Raw genomic sequence first — 20340 nt, 5'->3', positions numbered from 1 at the left:
CCTAATCCCCTACATGAGCACTATATAAACACCTGTTTCCTCCTAATGTATTATTCCACCCACCTTTATGAGAAAAACATATTCCGTCCAGGGATGGCTGCAGTTCATAACAATGTAGTGACAGTCCCTTACATATCTAGGAGGGCTCTAAATAAATGATTTCTGCAAGATGTTTTCCCTCATTTCCTCCCTGTATTTCTTGAACCTTTCAGGTCCAAAGGCTCCAAAATTCCCATAAAAATAAATGAATTCTGAGCTCTAAATCAATGTTGTTGTTCCTGAGAGGACACTTGAAATCTATGGAAACATTCCCTTTTTATAATTGATGGGGATATAAACGAAATGCTGCAACTTTCTCTCAGATTCATCCAAAAAGCTTTTGACTCTCTATGTACAATAAATCAGGGTTCAAAAGATTTCCTTTAAAAGATCTAAATAAAGTTGAAATGAAAAAAACAAAGGCACCAGGATACTTAACCTGCAATGGGTTTAAACCTGTGTGTGTGTGTGTGTGTGTGTGTGTGTGTGTGTGTATTACTGAACACTATATATCTCAGTAGATTTGAATTCTAAACTCTCCAACATAAATGAGCTTTAAAGGAGACTATCACCATAATCCATGTCTGCTCAGAAGGAAATCCCATTGATACCAATGAGGTCAAATATCAGGAAACTGGTATAGGATTGTAACCATTGATAGAAAACTATGTACAGAATTTTGCTGACATTGTATTCTAATCTTTCGCTGGTATTTTATTCTAATGGCTTTGGTTATGTGGCCTTAATGTTGGAATTTTTCAGGAAAGGGTGTTTCATAAGGGTGTTTTTTAGCATTTCATAAGATTGTCACTTCAATTTGACAACTTCTAAGGCAACAAGGATTTATTGCTACTGTTCCTTTGCCGAAGTGTCATTTTTCAGTTCTAATGTATAGTCTGCCTTAAGAACATTTCTGCTTGGGCCAGTGCAAATGCTTACAAAAAGCTTCTGTTAAAAGTAGTGAACACCATTCTCTGGTTACACTGCCATATCACCAGCACATTGTCAGTGTTTTAATTTCTTAAATGAGAAGGGGGGGGGTTGCTCAAACCTGCTTCCTAGTGATGCCCTCTACCCTGGAGGTGGTTCTCCTTAAATCTGACTTGTGGAGCTGCATACAGCTGATCACTGAATGAAACACACTGCATTCGAAAACCATCATGAAACATCAGATTGTTAACAGTGACTGAACATTTCAACGATACTATCATAGTGTTTCGTTATCTGATCTAACTTCCAGTCCTTTTTAAAAATTATTTTTCAAGGCTTTTAAACTCATTATTTTAAAACCAAATGGGGTAGTAGAAATAGAAAAAGTATCTCTATTTTCAACTAGGGATGGACAGATCAGTCTATTTCCATTCCATCTCCTTTTGTTGTGTTCATAAGTCCACTCCATCCTGCTTTCACATTAATCTGCATAAAAATCCACATTCAATATATATTTAAATATACATCTTTGAACATGCTTCCTCGCAAGATATGCATGCATGCGTGTGTGTGTGTCTCAAAAGTGCTCATTTTAAATGCACTTTGATACCTTTGTCCGAGCCAAGAACTGCATCACAAAATTTGGAGAAGTGCAAATTCTGAATGGTATCTGTGTTCTGATCGACACATTATTTTGGAGGATGCAGATCATGTCAGTACTGTGAAGAGTTCTCTAGCCAACCCATGTCAAGCAACGGGTTCTTGTCTGAAGCCCTGTTGAGTGGCGGCACAAATTATCCCACAGGAGCTACCATTCATGCATATAAAAAGTGCTGTAAGTGATTGCATGTCTGAATTTAGCATGCTACACCAGCATGCTAGGAGCACAATAGTTCAGTCACACATAATGGATAATGGTGTATACTTGTGCTGAGCCTATCACCTCCTTGTGGGTTATTATGCAAACAGGTCTGGATGAGCAGTTCAGCACCAGATTTGAACAACAGGGGAATGCAAATATTTATTTATTTTTAAAATGAAATAAAGGGGAAAGCATTTCAGAGATAGCAGTAATACTTGTGTGATGTTGTGCTGCTCATAGAATTTTTAGTGTTAAATTAGCTTTCCAGTATGCACATATGCGATTCAATTTAATTGTTCTGTCAATTTAAATTTTTCTCATTTTTTTCCAGTATTACATTCGGTTCAGCATATTACTGTATCAGTCTGTGAATTGATGCTTGTTTGTTTTGAAAATCCTCACAAAATTTCATCAGAATTTAGTGTGCATTTTTCATTTTGCTTTTTTGCATGTAATTTTCTCTAATGTGTGCAATTTGTACACTTTTTAAAAAAATATCTGAGAAGTGTAGATTTTGAAAGGTAGGTTTGTGACAATTCCCATATTGTTTCTGGAAGTCCAAATTAGCAAACTGATTTTTTCCTCATTTCTAACATGCACACAAAAAAATAAGTTTATGTTTTATAAATTTAAAATGTGAGCAGATATATCAAATTGAAAACATATATTCAGAAAAAAGACACAGACATTGGAGAAACGAGTTGCCCCTTTATTTATCACAATTATGTGACATCGCATATGGTAGTGAGTGAAGCTGCAATCTTATACACATTAACCTAGACAAATGCCAATTTCCGATGCACTTTTAAAGAAGACTCACGAAACTTCAACTGTGGTGAAAACAGGGTGAAATATACCGACAGAGAGGATCTGTAAACAACTAAATAAATTAATAATAGCCAAATCAAAATATAGTACAGTGGTACCTCGGTTTACAGACACTTCAGGTTACAGACGCTTCAGGTTACACACCCCGCTAACCCAGAAATAGTACCTCGGGTTAAGAACTTTGCTTCAGAATGAGAACAGAAATTGTGCAGCGGCAGCGGGAGGCCCCATGAGCTAAAGTGGTACCTCAGGCTAAGAACAGTTTCAGGTTAAGAATGGACCTCCGGAACGAATTAAGTTCTTAACCTGAGGTACCACTGTATGGACATGGAAGTCCCCTAAGGCAGCAGGAATCAGGTCCCTCCCCACTTTTGGGCATGTTTACAAGGTGCTGCCTGTTATCCCACAGTAAAGGATTGGAAAGAATTATTCCTCCTCTCTACAAGAACTTTGGGTATGTAAACATGACAAGTGCACTCTGGTCTTGTGAAGCCTGAAAGGCAGACCAAAGTAAGGTTATCAGATTTTTTTCAGTGAATCCAGGGACACTCTACCTCTCTTTTAAATCAGAACCAGTGAAGGTGGTGAAGGTCCAGTGTCTGGAGGTGGTTGGAGGATGGATGGCGGCTAACAGATTGAGGTTGAATCCTGACAAGACGGAAGTACTGTTTTTGGGGGACAGGAGCAGGTGTGGAGGATTCCCTGGTCCTGAATGGGGTAACTGTGCCCCTGAAGGACCAGGTGTGCAGCCTGGGAGTCAATTTGGACTCACAGCTGTCCATGGAGGCACAGGTCAAATCTGTGTACAGGGCAGCTGTTTACCAGCTCCATCTGGTACGTAGGCTGAGACCCTATCTGCCTGTGGACTGTCTCGCCAGAGTGGTGCATGCTCTGGTTATCTCCCGCTTGGTGCAATGCACTCTACGTGGGGCTACCTTTGAAGGTGACTCGGAAACTACAACTAATCCAGAATGCGGCAGCTAGACTGGTGACTGGGAGCGGCCGCCGAGACCATATAACACTGGTCTTGAAAGACCTACATTGGCTCCCAGTACGTTTCCGAGCACAATTCAAAGTGTTGGTGCTGACCTTTAAAGCCCTAAACGGCCTCTGCCCAGTATACTTGAAGGAGTGTCTCCACCCCCATCGTTCTGCCCTGACACTGAGGTCCAGCGCCAAGGGCCTTCTGGCGGTTCCCTCATTGCGAGAAGCAAAGCTACAGGGAACCAGGCAGAGGGCCTTCTCGGTAGTGGCGCTCGCCCTGTGGAACGCCCTCCCATCAGATGTCAAAGCGATAAGCAACTACCTGACATTCAGAAGACATCTTAAGGCAGCCCTGTTGAGGGAAGTTTTTAACATGTGATATTTTACTGTATTTTTGGTTTCTATAGAAGCCGCCCAGAGTGGCTGGGGAGGCCCAGCCAGATGGGCGGGGTATAAATAATAAATTATTATTATTATTATTACTTTTCAACTTCATCAGGAATGATAGGATTTTGTCAGGGGACTGATTTGTAAATCCGGGGACCATCCACCAGGAAACGGGAACATCTGGTAACCTTACCCCAAAGGGCCAAATGCCAAGGCATCCTAGGGTGACAAAGAGTGCCATTAGCCCAATAATGCCTTAGACATTTCCCTGTCCAGACTAAAAACCAACTAAACAAATAAAAATGTCATTCCCAGGACTCCCAGCAGTACAGAGTAGGCAAAAAAGAGGATTCCCAAGGCCAATCAGAGACTACTTCCCAAAAAATTCCTACTCAGCCCTGAAACAAGCAACTATTGCATAGACAGGATGCTTCAAACTGAAGGGTGAAATTCTGGCTTCTTCCTCATCCTGATTGACCTGACGGCCCACCTGACCCTTTGCCAACTCCTCTCCAGGGCAAAACCATTTCGAGTCTTCTTCTCAGGGGAGCTGAGGTGCGGCAAATTAGCCACCACTTAGGGGTGGGAGTGGCACTCCACACAGTGGGACTTGTTTCCAAGTTTGTGCGCATGTGTGTGTTGCTCTCATGCACCTACATACCACAACGCCACATGACAATTGCAGCAAATATGCAACCTGTGGGGAGAACTGCATTTTCCACAGCAACAAAATATAGCATGGTGCGGTCTGGAGAAAAGGTGTATCTTTGCAACATCAAAAAATGCCACAACCAACTTTAGTCAAGTCCAAGTTCCATTTAAATGAATTCAATGAGTTAGTTACTAACTCAAGCCTCAATTCTTTCAGTAGGACTTAATAAATTTGGAAAAAGTCAATTAGACTGTAAAAAAGGGGTGGTAGTAACAAAAGCAATTTTAATTTTAAGATGGATTTGGGGGGAAGGTACTCAACAACAAAAATTAAAAACGTCAGTTTGCAATTCTTATTTCACATGCTGCTGAAGTACTGGAAACTCACATCACTGGGCCTGAATGATCACGTGGAAAAGTTTGTCCTGGTAATTTATTTTTAATAAATAATAATAATAGTAACAATAATCTATTCAATTCTGCCTGTATCTTAAGACAGGCATGCTAATACATGCTTTCTTTGGCTCAGTCTGTATGACAATTTCTGTGAAGTAGAAAAACATGGTTGAAGGGAATGCCATGTGATTACTGCAAAAGCACCCAGCATTGTCACAAGGGAGAAGTGTCAGGATTTCAGTTTGAACTTGTTACCTGATCACCTTTTCCACACTGCTGGAAATAAAAAAAGTTTTTGAAGAACATTATTTCTAACCTGATTACCTGAAAGGTATGTGTACTCTCATCTTCCTCTTCCAGGTGTCCCTGCCATCTGAAGTCAGATGGGTTGCAATTGCGGGAGAGGGGCTTCTTGGCAGGGGCAACCTGCTTACAGGACTCTCTCTCTCTCTCCAGGAAGGAAAGTTATTTTTAAAGATGTTTTGATGCTGGTCTCCTTACAAAACTGAGTGGCAGTTTGAGACATGAACGCATTTATGCCTGTGTTTAGAATCCCCTCACTAGGCACAGCCAACATGGGAGAGCAATAATGACAGTGGTGTTACTGCCATTTACTTGGATGGGACAGGGCAGCATCAAGGATGGAGCTGTGTGGGTTCACTGGCAGGAGCACTGAATTGGCTCAGCCAGAGTGCCCACAGCCCCAATGCCACTCCCATCCTGCCCCAATCCCACACTGTCCAGGTAAGCATAAGTAATGGCATTGTCAGGAGGGAAGCGTTGCAACATTGCCCTCCCACATTGGCTGTTCCTGTTCCTCACACTCAGCATCTTTCAGATAAAGCATGCATGTAGCCCAGTCCTGGTGCCAAACACATGAACATATTATGGAGGAGTCACATACATGAATCAGGTCACATATAGTCTGGGAAGACAGGCTGTCTGTTTAGTCTAGCTCACCACTAGGCATCTCTCCCTCCCTCCCTAGCAATCCATACATGTTTCTTTTGTTACCCATGAGTCATAAAATTCTGAAATCTCCTGCTCTTTGATAGCCAGCCTCCTCTTTCTGTCTGTGGGTAATAGAAATTCCATCAGAAAGTAGATTTCAAACAGGCTTCTACAGACATCTGTCAGGGATTCTGTAATGAGATCTCCAATGTCTAATTGCTTAGAGAGGGGGCTTCAGTCTACTGTGTGGTCATAGGCCAACACAGTGTTGCACATGTTCTTGAAGTCATTCTCTGTCCAGATGGGGCACCAGTGAGAGCCTAAGCAGTGACATAGCTAGCTGCTTGGGTTCCCGGGGAGGCGCAAATGCCCTGTACCTGGGGGCAGGGCAAGCCAGGGCAGAGCATGCTGCGCAGAACCTCCATGGAGTCTGCAAGCCCCTGTTGCTGTTTTGGGCAGTCCAGAGCCTGCATGGGGCCCAAGCCACTGCATCACTCCCCAGGAGAGACTTGTGGCACAGGTGCGCTGCAGGCCAGGCCCACGGTCACCTCCTTCAGTGATGACATCTGGGGCAGCCTGCACCCACTGCACCCCCCTTCCTACACCACTGAGCCTAAGAAGGCTTCATAATGCCCAGCACAAAGTGAGGTTTTTTGAATGTACCCTAGTAGGAACTCCACTTCCATAAGTGGTTATACATGGAACAGTTGTTCAGCAAGCATATCCCTCTAATGTACATGATAGAAGATTGCTGGACCACGACGCATGTCACACTGAATCTTTTCCTATATAATCTGGTAATTAATTACAGTGGTACCTTGGGTTAAGTACTTAAATTGTTCCAAAGGTCCGTTCTTAACCTGACACTGTTCTTAACCTGAAGCACCACTTTAGCTAACGGGGCCTCCCGCTGCCACCGCACTGTCGGAGCACGATTTCTGTTCTCATCCTGAAGCAAAGTTCTTAACCCGAGGTACTATTTCTGGGTTAATGGAGTCTGTAACCTGAAGCGTCTGTAACCTGAAGCATATATAACCCGAGGTACCACTGTATTGCATATCCAGACTCAAATATGTGAGTTCAAACTGGCTGGTATGATGGAAGAATAGAAAGGATTTTTTATTTTTTTTTTAATGAAGGAGAAAGTTAAATCATGCAAGGTACAGAAACCCTTATTGCTCTTTCCCCTTGTCTTCTCTCCTTCTTCTCTCTTTTTCCCTAGTTTGCCTGTAGATTTGTTTGTGTAAAAAAGGGATGGAGGGAAAGATGGACCCCACAACACAAATGTAATTTGACTCAAGGGGGAAATTGGGACTCCCAATCAGAACAGTTAACGAATCAGCAAAAAGTAACATATTTTGTTCTCAGACTTTGTTTGCTTCTTTTCTTAATTTCCGTCAATAAGAGGGTCTTCTCTTGCACATGCCTCACAAGCAGATGCTGAATGCACAGACAGCAGAGATCTGGCCCTGTGTGTTTAAGCCTATTTTTAGTTCCTATTAACAAGGTGGATATTTGGGGGAAAATATGTGGAATAGCAGAGCCTAGGCACATTAATTGAGTGTAAGTTCCATTGATTTGTATTTTTTCCATGTAGTGGTTAGGATTAAAAGATAGGCTAGTCCACATAACATTTTCCTTTTTTAAAATAATAATAATTAAGCACTCAATTAAGTAGAAAAGTAATACCCACCAGCAAAAAATTGAAAGCCGTAAAATAATTTGACTGCAGCAGTGTGAGGCTGCTTGTGCTGTGTATTACACAAAAACAAATGGCATGTTCCTTATGCTTATATACAATAGCCTAATCAGAACTACTGCAAGGACTTGAGATGAAAAAGATAATCTGTTCTGCCAGTATAGACTTGTTTGCTACATACTGTCTGACAATTTTGCACAGTTCATTTTTAAAGTGATTGCTTCCTTGTGGTTATGAAACTTTGTACTTTGCAGGCATCAAAGATGCTGAATTGTATATCCAAGGGTCAATTTGCAGTAGCAAAAGTGCTTCTTGCTAGTGCAAGGTTGGTGAGACGCTCTTGGGTTGTAGCAAAGTCATGCATGTGTAATTCTGCTGGTGCAACCAGTTTCCATCATAACATAATAACACTGGTTCGGGCCAGTGTGTCATCTTGTCCAGAATCGTGTTCTCAGAGTGGCCAACTAGATACATCTGGGAAACCAACAAGTGGTTTCCAGCAACTGGTATTCAGAGGTATTCTTTCCAATAATGGAGGAAGAGCATAGTCACCATGGCTAGCAGCCATTGATTCCATCCCCTTCCTCCCATCTGTTCCAGAAAAGAGGAAGCTCCAGTGTATGTGTGGTGGTCTACTGGGCAGATGGAGCTGCAGGGCAACCCACCATATCCCATACCTTTCTAGAGGTTCCCTAACCCTCAGGAGAAGTTTGAGTAGGGGGGCACTGCTGAAAATAAAGTGTTCTGCCATTTTGGATATAACCTACTGAATTTTATCTGTGTGGCTCTTGTCCACACAAGCTGTGACCACATGTTTCCAGATGTGTTGCTATAAACATGCTGTCCAAGGACCTGTTAGAGAGCTGGTCCACATGGACAGAGTTGGCGCTGCTGCTTTCCATTAGATCTGTCATAAATATAGGTTCTGCTTTTTATTCCCTGGTCCTCAACTCCCAAATCAAACACATTTCTTGAATATAAATTGATGATATCGTACAACAATCTGAACTTGGAAATAAATTCCATTACTATTAGTGGGACTTGGAGTGGCTTCACACATTCATTTTGAGACTATTTTTCCTCTTTCCATGGTGCTACTCTGCATGTGCTATGTATGTTATAGTACCATTGTTTTTTCCACCATGTACTGAGCTGGTGAATAGAACCTGTACCGTTTTAATAAGTGTAATGTGCTGAAGTATATCACTATAATAACATGATGTACATTATGAGCATTGGCTCTCTACATATTGGAGAACATGATGCAGAGGGGAAAATAGTGACATGACATATCACACACACATGAAGCCATGTTTTTAGGGCTTGGGTGGTAGCCTCATTGACTTTAGCTGAGATGAATCACATGTGTTTCAGTTCAACAGAATTCTGGATCGGATGGTAAGCTACAAAGATGACAATATTTGATTGTTTTTGAAGTGAGCAAACAGGCCTGAAAAGCCAAATTGTTATTATTGGCACCATAATAATAACTTTAAGAAGCTTTTAAAAAATTTTTTTAAGAAGTTTAAAATTACAAACTTTTGTGATCCTTGATTTTTTTTATTAAAAAAACCCTAAGAAATTCAGAGGGATTTGGTAGCAACTTAAATTAATTTGGCAGTCTTTTTTGAAAAGGGTAATAACATGTTTCCTTCTCTGCACTCATGCCTTTTTATCTACGAGCTCAATGCAGGTTTACTTTTGAAAGCACTTGCAAATCCTAATGTAAGCAACAGAAAAAACTACGAAATAAATGAGTCAGAGCAAAAGCTTGGCTGCTTTGGTTTAGGTATCTTAGCACAGCTTTAGGAATCTAACTTCAGGCATCTCATCTGGAGGTTTCTTCCAGCAGTAATGTCAATGCAGATGTGTTTGCTTGTTTGGCTTTGATCAATTTGATCCCGACCCTCGCACAACACGCCTAGCTGCTATAGCCAGAAGTCTTCATTTTGGTTTGGACACTGCTGAATTTGTTTCTCTGGCTTTTTGTTATGATGTGTTTGGTGTTTAGGAGAGATTGATGACTCTGGGGACAAAACCCATTACAGTTATCCACAGGCTACAGAGACCAATGCTGTGGAGAGAAAAAATAGTTCCTGGCCTCTCGTGACAGTGTCCACTTCGTCTGACCTGGAAGGAGCCTTTTCTGGTAGTCTTTAATATTGTCCCTTCAGGGCACAGCTAATAAGCCTTATGTTGTGACAGGTACCAGAGTCTGTAAAGTGGACAGAACTCTATTGTCTGGTCGCTGGAGCATGCTCTGTCAGGCCGCAACATCACACCAACTATAACTACTGTCCATGGTCGGTAAACATTGTTTATAGTAGTTATCACATTACAAAGTGATGCTGCTCAGTGCTGTGTCTGCCTTCATATATGGTCACGCAGAGCAGACCCAGGATCAGATCTCATATTAGATTACCCTGATTTTTTTTCTTCAAGAGGATTTAATGATTTTTTTCTTAATCTGGGACAATTAGGAGAGATTTCAACTAGTGCAGAAATAGATATGCATGGTATATCTTAACGTCTTTAATATTACTATTCTTCTTGTTGCTTAATTTTAACAACCTATGTGCTACTTAACTGCAATGGTCTCTAAGTGGTATAAGGAATAACATACAGAAAATATAAGAATCCGTTAGAAACTGTAAAATCAGACTTCAATTAAAATGCCTGAGGAAATCAAAATGCCTTCAATCGGTGCCGGAAGGAGGCCTGACTGACCTCAGCTGGAAGAGAGTTCCACAAAATTGGACCCACAATACTGAACACACAGCTCCTGGTAGAAACGAGCTGTGGATCTGAGCCATGGGGGAGATCACTAACAGGGCCTTCCCCAAGACTTCAGGGATTAAAAAGGAATATAAGGGATTAGGCAGTGCTTGAGGTGCTTGACCCAAGTTGTTAAGGGTCTTGTAAATTAATACCTGGCCTTGAACCTGGTCCAATAGCCACGGCCAGCCCAGGACATTTTGGCGCCTGAGGTAAACCACAAAATGGTGCCCTGCCACCTGCTCCAGCCAGGGAAGAAGGGGTGAGCGAAGATCTGCATCAGGAACTAGGGGTGGGAATAAAGATACCTGGAAGAAGGAAGCAATAAAGATCTACGTTGGGAACAAGGATGGGAGGAGACTGGCAGTAACTCCTATCTGCCAAGAGGCCACTGTACAGGCTGTGAATCTGGCCTCCAAGGACAGTATCAGAGCTGTCGCTGCCACTGCAACAGAGGCAGCAGGTGAGGCATTCCATGGAGGCCAGGTCAGCTGCCCCTGTGGATCCTGCCACCCAAAGGAGTTGCCTCACTTTGCCTTATGGGTGGGCTGGACCTGCCAGTAGTATATGGGCAGCCAGCACATACATGCATGTACCGTAATTGGACACCTATATTTGTAATCACCAGCTGGGAAGAATTACAGATAAAGCATTTCTACAGGGGAGAGGCTGCATTCGAAACAACTGGAGGAGAGCTTTCCCAGCTGCTCTGCACACCACCACCTGTCTGGAGCCCTTATAAAGAGCTACTGCCTAGACAGACATTGAGCCAATGAGGTGATCTCTGACCTTTTTTAAAAAAAAATATGTTTTTTTCTTTTAGGCAGAGGACATTGTTTTCATTTTAGGTGTGGTAGTGGTATTTATTTATTTTTTAAAGTTGTTATTAAGCCAGTGCCATCTTAAACTTTTGTAAGTTGTATTTTCTTAGTATAATATTGTAGGGCTTTTTTCTGTTTTAAGCTGCCTTAGTGCTTTTTTTGTCCAAAGGTAGCAGAGAAATCTTGGATAGTAGATGTGATAAGGTGCATTGCTGTGATTATTTCCATAGCTCACACATAATAATAATAATAATAATAATAATAATAATTAATAATAATAATACTGCTTAGAGGTTCTATTTACAACCAAGCAATATTTTTAATATTAATAATAACAACAACAATAATAAGCACCTGGAATTCCTTTGTAAAAAATCAATTCTAAAACCACCTGAAAGTGAAACCTGGCATTCTTGTCTTAAGACAGGGCTTTGGAGAGAGAGACAGAGACAGAGATTTGCCATTCAAGACAATATGACCAAAAGGATATTTGGAGACATGTGCTAATGATAATTATTATACAGCCACATCAGGCACTGCAACCCCCCAACAGCTTGACCTCACTCCCAGAGGTGCACTGCATTGTCTCCTGAGAGAGACGGATGCCAACTCTAGCTTTGTATAAGTTTACCTCTCAGGTGTCAATAAATGATCACAAATAAATGTTTGGGAGGGGAGAGCTACTCATTCTTCTTTCTGTTTCCAATTGATCTGGTGCTTTCTCCTGTTAATGGCTTACTCTGAACAGACAGGCACACTTTTGTACACAGAAGGAAACCATCTCAGTGCAGAAAGTTATTGCATACTCTGTCATTTGGAAGAAGAAAATAAGGTGTGCAGTTCTTCAGTGTTAAGTGAACAAGATCAGCGCCAGCCCAACACATACCCCCTCTCCCTGCACACCCCAGACACAACATTTTAAAGTCCTGTTGCGGTGTTCAGGCACTAGTTCCTGACCTTGTCTGTGTATTGCCACCCAAAGCAGGTCTCTGAACAGGACAGAGTAGCAGAGCAGGCAGAGGACCATCGTCAAAGAATTTGGGGGAAATCCAGTTTCTTTCTGCCCTTGCCATAAAGTCTCTCTCTCTCTCTCTCTCTCTCTCTCTCTCTCTCTCCCTCCCTCCCTCCCTCCCTCCCTCTGTCTGTCTCCTTTATGATGCTATGTGTGCAGCTGTCCTTATTGAGACACAACACCTTATTCCACACGCACCCACACACCTCAAGACTAAAATGTTCCAACTTCCCAGCCTCTGGCACACGTGCAAAGAAAGTTATGGAATTCAATTCTACACTAGCACGGAGCGGTCAGGTAGGCAAGCTCTGCATTGGACATTAATTCAGTAAGTGTTTTGGCAATTTACATAATAGCAGGGGGTGGGGTGGGAATGGGTACAACTGGAAGGCATATGAAAGCAGATCATGCATATTTCCTCCCAGCCCTGAGATTCTGTTAAACTGAGACCAGTCATTCCTAATCTTATACTCCCATCTATTCCCCTTAACACCGACCAGACTGACTAAAATCGCCTTGCTTCCAGCCTTTACCACTTTTATTGGCACTAAAACAATGAGTCCTAAAAGCTTAAATTGCAAAACTTTTTATTAAATCCTTCACGGTATAGTCCCTTGTAGCCCTAATATTTTGTATAACTGAGACCCGTCATTTCCAGTCTTATACTTCCACTGATTCTACTTAACACTACAGTCACCTTTCTTCCCAGCCTTTACCGTTCTCACTGATTCACCTAATAGCAGATTATTTTTTCCTTCATTTGCTTTGAGCAAAAGTAAAAGGAAAGGGGAGGATGGAAAGGCAAGCTGGCCTTTAGGGAAGCTAGGGGCTACTTCCAGACAAAACTGTTATCCATTAACATCCAATTATCACTTGGTCCAAGCCATTAATTATAAATCAGCCTCCTAATTGGGATAATTAGCTCTCTGCTGCTTAATGTAGCGTGACTGATGCGTTTGGAGAGAATGTAATCACTCCATTTGTTTAGCGTTGGGAGAACAATATCTCGTGCGCTTTCATTTCAGACTTATCTCAACTTCCCCCGCCCTCCGCCCCCGCTGGCATTAAGAGCGCTTTATGGGTTCAATTAATTGTTGGGGAGTCACGCCACTGACGGGCATGTGTCAGTTTTCCGGTGAAAGAATAAACAACCCCATGGGAGATGGATTTCCCATCACGATCTCTAAGGGCAAGATGCGCGGAATAACTTGATTCCAAATACTTGTCTGAAGTGTCTTGTTCTCTGTGCAGGGCAAATGAAGGGCAAAATTGCCGCTGGTCCAAAAACAGAAGTTACAGCGCAAGCCTAACCATGTCTACTTAAAAGTAAGTCCTACTGAATTCAGTCGAGGCTTACTCCCAGGTAAGTGGAGATAAGGTTGCAGCCTTAGTTGCCCTTCCATTGCTTTCTCTTGTGCTGTAGATTTTCTCTTGTCGGTTTTGTTTCCTATGTTGTCCATTTCACTTTCTAACTTTCGCCTTCGTGTCCTGATCCGCAGGGTTCCTTCTTCCCTCACCCCCAAGACTAACTCCTTATATTTTTCTCCTCTCGGTAAACGATGTACCTCCCAACAGATGTAGCGTCGAATCTTTCAGTTGGGGAAGGATTGTGAGAGCATGACGAAGAGTTCTGAGTAACCCCGAAGCTTGCCTTTACTCCAATAGTGGGCTGACCCAAGAACAGATACTAATAGCCTCTGATATTGTTTTCTCTCTCCCGCTCTTCCTTCCTCAGCCCACCTGGCCTGGCTGCTTAACACACAGCACCCAAAATGGGTTTTCTTTTTCGGAGGGTGCGGAGAGAAAGTTCATTTCTGCTTAAAAACAACCACCACTTTTTCGCGTTGGAAACTTTCGCTATACAACACACGCGCGAGCCTTTATGAGGCAAGCTATCGGAAGATTGTTAATAGCGATCTTGCAAAAGGTAAGTGGCTGGAACCTCCAGGACCTCCTCTGAAATGAGTGAAGGGTGCGCAAGAGCTATTCCCTCGCCTCTCTCATTCATTTCACAGGAGCTTGCGCAGGAAACGCTCCGCCGTGGGTTGTGTTGATAACGTCGGACCTGTTTAAATGGAGGTTCCTATTTGTTCCTAACATTATTTCCCCCGCACACATCGCGACACACTCATAGCTACATAATATATAAAGCTGGCCAGCCAACAAGGCTCGAAATGTGTGGGGTTTTTTGTTGATGATGATGATTACAAGAGATAAACGGCCTTCTTGGGCTATTCCACGCTCTCTTGTGATTCGTGGGTACTTCGCAAACAGTTTTCTCCACAATGCCTGGAAGAAAGAAGAAAAGAAAGAAACTTTCTCCCCCTTTCGCTTGATGTTTCATTAATGAGGCCCTGCTCAGAGAGCCGTATATATATAGCTGCAGGACATGATTAGATATTTATTACTGTCATTTACATGGAAAATTTGAAGAGTCAACCAAGTGGAACTGAAAGGGGGGTGGGCGAGTGGAAATGGGATGTACAATAGAAGGCAGAGGGACCCCAAGGAAGACGTCCTGGGGTGGTTATCCTAGCAGCTGGGGCGAGGTGACAGGCCGGACCAGCGGGAAGTTCCCTGAACAAAATTAAATGTCAGGGATTTAAATCGGCGCGCAGCAAGGAGAGGAAAAATCCGCGCAGTCTTTGCGAACGCCTTGAACATTCAGGATCGGGGAAATGGCAAGGGCCAAAGCTTCGCCAAATTTCTAAAGCCTCTCAAGTCGTCTGTGTAGCCAGAGACTTTTGTCATCAACAGCACAACACACACACTTTAAACTCTGCTTCAAAGTCTTCCCTTAGCTTGCGATCTCCAGAGATTTGCAGCCTAATTCTAGAACGTGTCAACTTGGAAGTAAATCCCCTTGAGTTCCATTGGGCTTTCTCGCGGGGATTGCAATTTTAATGGGGGTAGGGGGAGTGAAAGCCTATTGGGCGTGAATGGGATTTGACTTCCGAGTTTACTTCTTTGGGACCCGGACTCTGAGAAACGTTAGAGCGCTTTCAGAAGGAACGGTTTCCAAAATATCAGAAGGCAGCGAGCTAATATTTTGTACCTGCTGCCTCCTACGAACAACAGCCTAGCGTTCCCTAAAGAGTGAAGCCGTAGCAAATAAAATACAAATAAAATAAAACAGTCCCTGTCTATATACAGTCAGAAACTAAACCTCGGGGCTAACGGGCAGCGCTCCACTCCAGGTCCTGCTGCAGCCTACAGGTCAGCCGGATACATTTGACTCGAGGTCCCTGAGATGAAGATGAAGGGGGCGGCTTGGGGGGTTGTTATCCAGATCTAAACAAACCATTGTTTGTGGAGAAAGCCAATGCAAAAAGTTAAAGAGAGAGACCGTAGATTTTCACCTGGGCACAGCGTGCACACTTTGGTTTTGTTTTCTACAAGCGTTTTATTTGTGCAGACAAGTCCATTGCTTTCCTGTGAGTTTACGGACAAACGAATGTGCCTCGCATCTCTCATTTAGAGCCCTCTAGGAGTCCTCGTTGACCCATTCTCTCCCCCCCTTTTTTTTGGGGGGGGGGAAGCGGGTGTCTTTTAAAACCACCAGCCATGTTCAGAACCAGCTTCGCCCTCTGCGATACAGGACCGAACTAGCGTCCTTTATTGAGCGCGATCCACAATCCCGTTAAAGGCTTCGTGCCAGGGACTAGAACCTTGGCGCGCTTTAGTACATCCATAAAACCAAACCTGCTTAAGTCCAAGTATTTCGGCTTAAACGGTTGCCGATCACTTTCTTCCGGGGAACACACACACAGCACATATATTGCTAGTGGAGAAGTCACGCGTGTTTGCCTGACTTCCGCCTTTATGGGTGTAAACTTTACACAATCGGTTTGAGTTCAGTTCTTGCTTGGTTGCTCCGTAAGAATGAATGGTTCGAACAAACAGCTAAACCTGTTCATTCAACGACACTCTCAGTTATCTTTCGATTCCCTCCACTTTAGAAAGGCTGTGACCTTCAGATTTATTTGGGAATTAAAGTTTCGTTGAAGTCCATGGGACTTAACTCGTTTCGTTTAGGGGGTGTTTTCCTGGAAAAGGCAGGTTGACATTTCGAGGACAATTTATTCACTGACAATGCAATCGTAGGCTGACTCCGATTTGGAATCGGAGCGCAGGGCAGCGGATCTGACCTGAAATCGTGAATGCCTACGGCTTGCTCTTCTCTCAATGATACTGGATTTCGGGCCTGATGGTAAACACCACCTAACCGTCTAAATAAGAAGCAGCAGCCGAACCGGCGCGGACGGACGAGTTAATGAAATCACTGAAGTAAAATACATTTGTCCGGAAGTTGGAGAGATTTTGTTGTTGTAAAGGTCGATTTCCAGCTCCCCTCTGCATTTGTACAGTATTTCAAATTATTTCTCAAACTTTGTCTCCCCGACCTTCCCACAGAACAATACTCAAGAAGTAACAGGAACCCAAAACTCCCCCCTTTTTAAAAGTCATATTAGTGTTGATCAGAAGAAAATAAGCGGATAGTATGGCTTAAAACCATTTTCTCCCCCCCCCCAAATCATTTTGTAAAGAGTCACGGAATTCTTGTTCTTAAATGGCCCCTCAGAATCCTAAGGGAGTTTCTCAGAGGAGTTAAGCCTACAGAGTTCAGCGGGACTTACTCGGTTGTAAGTAAGTGTGCTTAAGGTTGCTTACATGGAGTTTGAATTACAGTGGTACTTCGGGTTACAGACGCTTCAGGTTACAGACTCCGCTAACCCAGAAATAGTACCTGGGTTAAGAACTTTGCTTCAGGATGAGAACCGAAATTGTGCTGCGGCGGCAGGAGGCCCCATTAGCTAAAGTGGTGCTTCAGGTTAAGAACAGTTTCAGGTTAAGAACGGACCTCCGGAACGAATTAAGTACATAACCCGAGGTACCACCGTATATTGTTAAGCACGAGACTGAATTCCAAACACCTGATGATGACTCAGAAGTATAGCATTTGACTTCGAAAGGGGCGCAACCCGATCCTGTGCGCCTCTCACGATGTTCAAGGGGCCTTAACGGTACAAAACCTGCATACTGGGTTAGCCCACCAAGAAAGGAAGCCCATTTCCTGATTTTCTGGAACTGCCCCTCCCCCATATGCAAATGTACATCTGCCTGGATCCAAACAGGGGCACAGATTGACTAATACCCCCACCTCCACTCACGTGCATAGTGGGGCGGCTTAGGCTGGTTGCCCTCCAGAAGTTGCTGGAAGACAACTCCCGTCATCTCCGACTGTTGGCCCTGCTGGCTGGGGCTGATGGGAACTGGTGTCCGACAACATCTGGAGAGCCACAGATTCCCCAACTTTGCGCCCCCTGCCAGATATCTTTGACTACAACGTTCATCCACCCCAACCATGGAGGGTTACTTCTGAGTAGATAGGCGCAGGTTTGCTATTACTGTTAAGGACTACTTCTCCGCTGAGGGTCCCGATGCCCAGACTTCCCGTCCACGCTGATTCGTCTTCCAATCTTCCCCTACCCGCTAGCCCACGATCCGAGGGAAATCTCTGGCTATGCGGGCCGATCTCCCCTTCGAATGTCGCCTATTTAAGTATGTGGGTTTGAAGCATATTTTAACTGGGGCCTTGCAAGGACGGGGGCGGAGTGAATGAGCGAGCAGGGGTGAGTGGGAAAGAGCGGCTGGCTTCACCAAGGAAACCACCAGCAACAACAGAAAACTACAAGGCAGCGTGATCCATAACTCAAGTGAAGGCAAAGTTTCGGAGTGTCTACCTCTGTAGTCTCCTTAAAAGGCCAACGCGTCCCGCTCCTATCCATGCTTGCTCAGGAGAAAGGCCCTTTGAGTTCGATGGGACTTATTACTCCCAGGTAAGTGTGTATAGGATTGCAGCACTGAAGTCTCATTGATTCTGAAATCCTGTGCACACGCATTTAGGAAGAAGACCCACTGAACTTGGCTTGACTTGCTTCAGAATAAACTTTTGCATAGATTTCGAGCGCGTAATCCTCGAATCCGGGGTGCCTCCACTTTGGGGCTGAACTGGATTGCCGGTGTGTCTACAGCTGATTCGCATTAGCAACGGTGGAGGGGGGTGGGATCTCAAGGCCATCTATTTCACATACTTTGCTCTCAAACAGCGTTCCCACGCCCCGCAATTTTAATTTATTTTTATCCACCAGGTAAAAAACCCCAGATGCGATCTTAAATCCAGACCCTTCCTCCTTGCATTCTCCTGCTATTGAGCTGTATCTCGACCACTAGCGCTGGTTTCTCCTCTTTGCCTGAAATCTCCCCCGCCCCTCTGCCTCCAGATTCCCACCCCTCGCCCCCGTTTCTCTCCCCCTTGGACCTCACTAGGCTGTTTAGCTTATTAAAACATCATTATGTAAATAGGGGTGAAATTGACAATCTACCACTGGTGCCTACAGACGAAGAGATGCGCTGTTAATTGCCCGTAGGCAAATAGAAGGGATGTGAGGAAAACAGTAGGAGAATGAAGTATTTTTTAAACACACACACACAAACAAACACAGACAAAATTTTCACCGTCTTCACTTTCTCCTGAAGCCTGTACTATGGAAAGTTCAAAGGGGAGACTTGACAAATTTGAAGATTTGAAGTGGAGTATTAAAACCATTTGTGGCGCGGCTTCGCCTCTTCGCCAGGCAAAAGCTTTTAACCAAACGAATCTGTGCGCCTGAATTTTATTTGTTTAACCATCTGCTAAAAATTACATTCGAAAAGCGAGGCAAGAGATTTGTCTCTATTTAGTAAAGGGGAGTGGGGTGAGGAAGGAGGGGTAAAGAAAAAAAAAAACATTTACGGGGCAAACTAATTTATTCCAAATGAAGCCAAGCCAGAACAAACCCAAAAAGCGGAGCCGTTCAAAGGGAAGAAGGGAGGAAAAGAGGAAGAAGAAAGAGTTGGCAGAACGGACAGCAGTCCAGCCATCTGGCCAGAAATGATACACTGGGGTCAACGGTGGGAGATGGGAAGCCTCGGCTAGTCAGTAGCCGCCTAGTCACTCACACGCGGGGTCGGTGCCTGGCTGTGAAATAGGAAACCGGCCCGTGACAACCGGCGCAAGAGCACAGCGTCGACTTTGGAAACTTTGCTGCGAAGAAACGAGCCCCGCGACCACACAGTCCCACCCACCTCTCCAGAACAGCAAGGGAGAGAGAGAGAGAGAGAGAAAGCCATGGTCGCCAAACCTCCCCGCGCTTCCCGGGTGTAAACGCTCCTTCCTTGCTAGCTCGGGCTCTGCGCCGGGGGATCCACGCGCGGAAGGACCAACATCTGGGCCAAGTTTCGAGCGCCGGGCAGTTCCTCTGTCAAGCAGAGGGAGGGGCAAGCGGGATGGGGAGGCCATACCTTGGGAGCCGAAGTCTCGCCTCTCTTAGGCTCGGTTGCAGTCGGCCCGGGGAGAGCCTCCGTCAGGGTCTCACTCGGGAGCGTGGGGTGCCCAGAAAGGGACTCGGGAGCGGAAGGGGAGCGCTCGCCTTACTCCAGCCTCCTCCTGCTCCGGGTTTCCCAGTTGTCTCTGGGTCCTGCAAAGCTGCCATCTACTGGGGGAGGAGGAATCAGGAAGGATTTTTAAAAGGAGCTTCACATAGACCTGGGAGCTCCCCTGCAAGATTTTCAATGGTCCTTCACCCTGTCAATCAAGAGAGAGGCTTGCCGATCTCTCCCCTCCGCCGCCGCCGCCAAGTCTCCCTCCGCCTCCTTCTTACTCTTCTAGTAGCAACTTAATAGGAGTAGGGTGGATGGGCTGCTTTCTTTCTTTTTTGCCCCCCTCCCCTTCTAGTCATTTACTCCAAGCCTAGTCAGGTGCAACAGTCTAATTGAATCCCTGGCAGATCATCAGAGCGAGCCAGGCTGGCGTTGGAAGAAGCGGAGGGGCAGAGGAGAGTTTAATAAGTGGCCGGAGTGGGTGGTGGATCTGAGCCTGGAAAAGTGACCGCGGCTCTCCAAGGCGGAGAGACGCCTCTTGGCCTTTTTCTCCACGTTTGATCGCAAAGGAGTTGCCTCTTTT

The 20340-nt window shown here is 44.4% G+C and overlaps 1 protein-coding gene across 1 annotated transcript in view; it reads right to left on the bottom strand.

Moving 5' to 3' along the window:
• Positions 1-19968, bottom strand: part of DMBX1 (diencephalon/mesencephalon homeobox 1) — a 43713-nt gene extending 23745 nt beyond the window's left edge. The window contains exon 1 of the mRNA XM_082228467.1: positions 19680-19968. The gene's annotated coding sequence lies outside the window, so the exon portion shown is untranslated. The remainder of the gene's footprint in view (positions 1-19679) is intronic.
• Positions 19969-20340: the final 372 nt, after the last annotated feature.

This window comes from Podarcis vaucheri (genome assembly GCF_965113315.1).
Source record: "Podarcis vaucheri genome assembly, chromosome: 6".
NCBI lineage: Eukaryota > Metazoa > Chordata > Lepidosauria > Squamata > Lacertidae > Podarcis > Podarcis vaucheri.
Note: the sequence above shows the minus strand (reverse complement) of the source record. Positions and strands in the feature narration are given on the sequence as shown.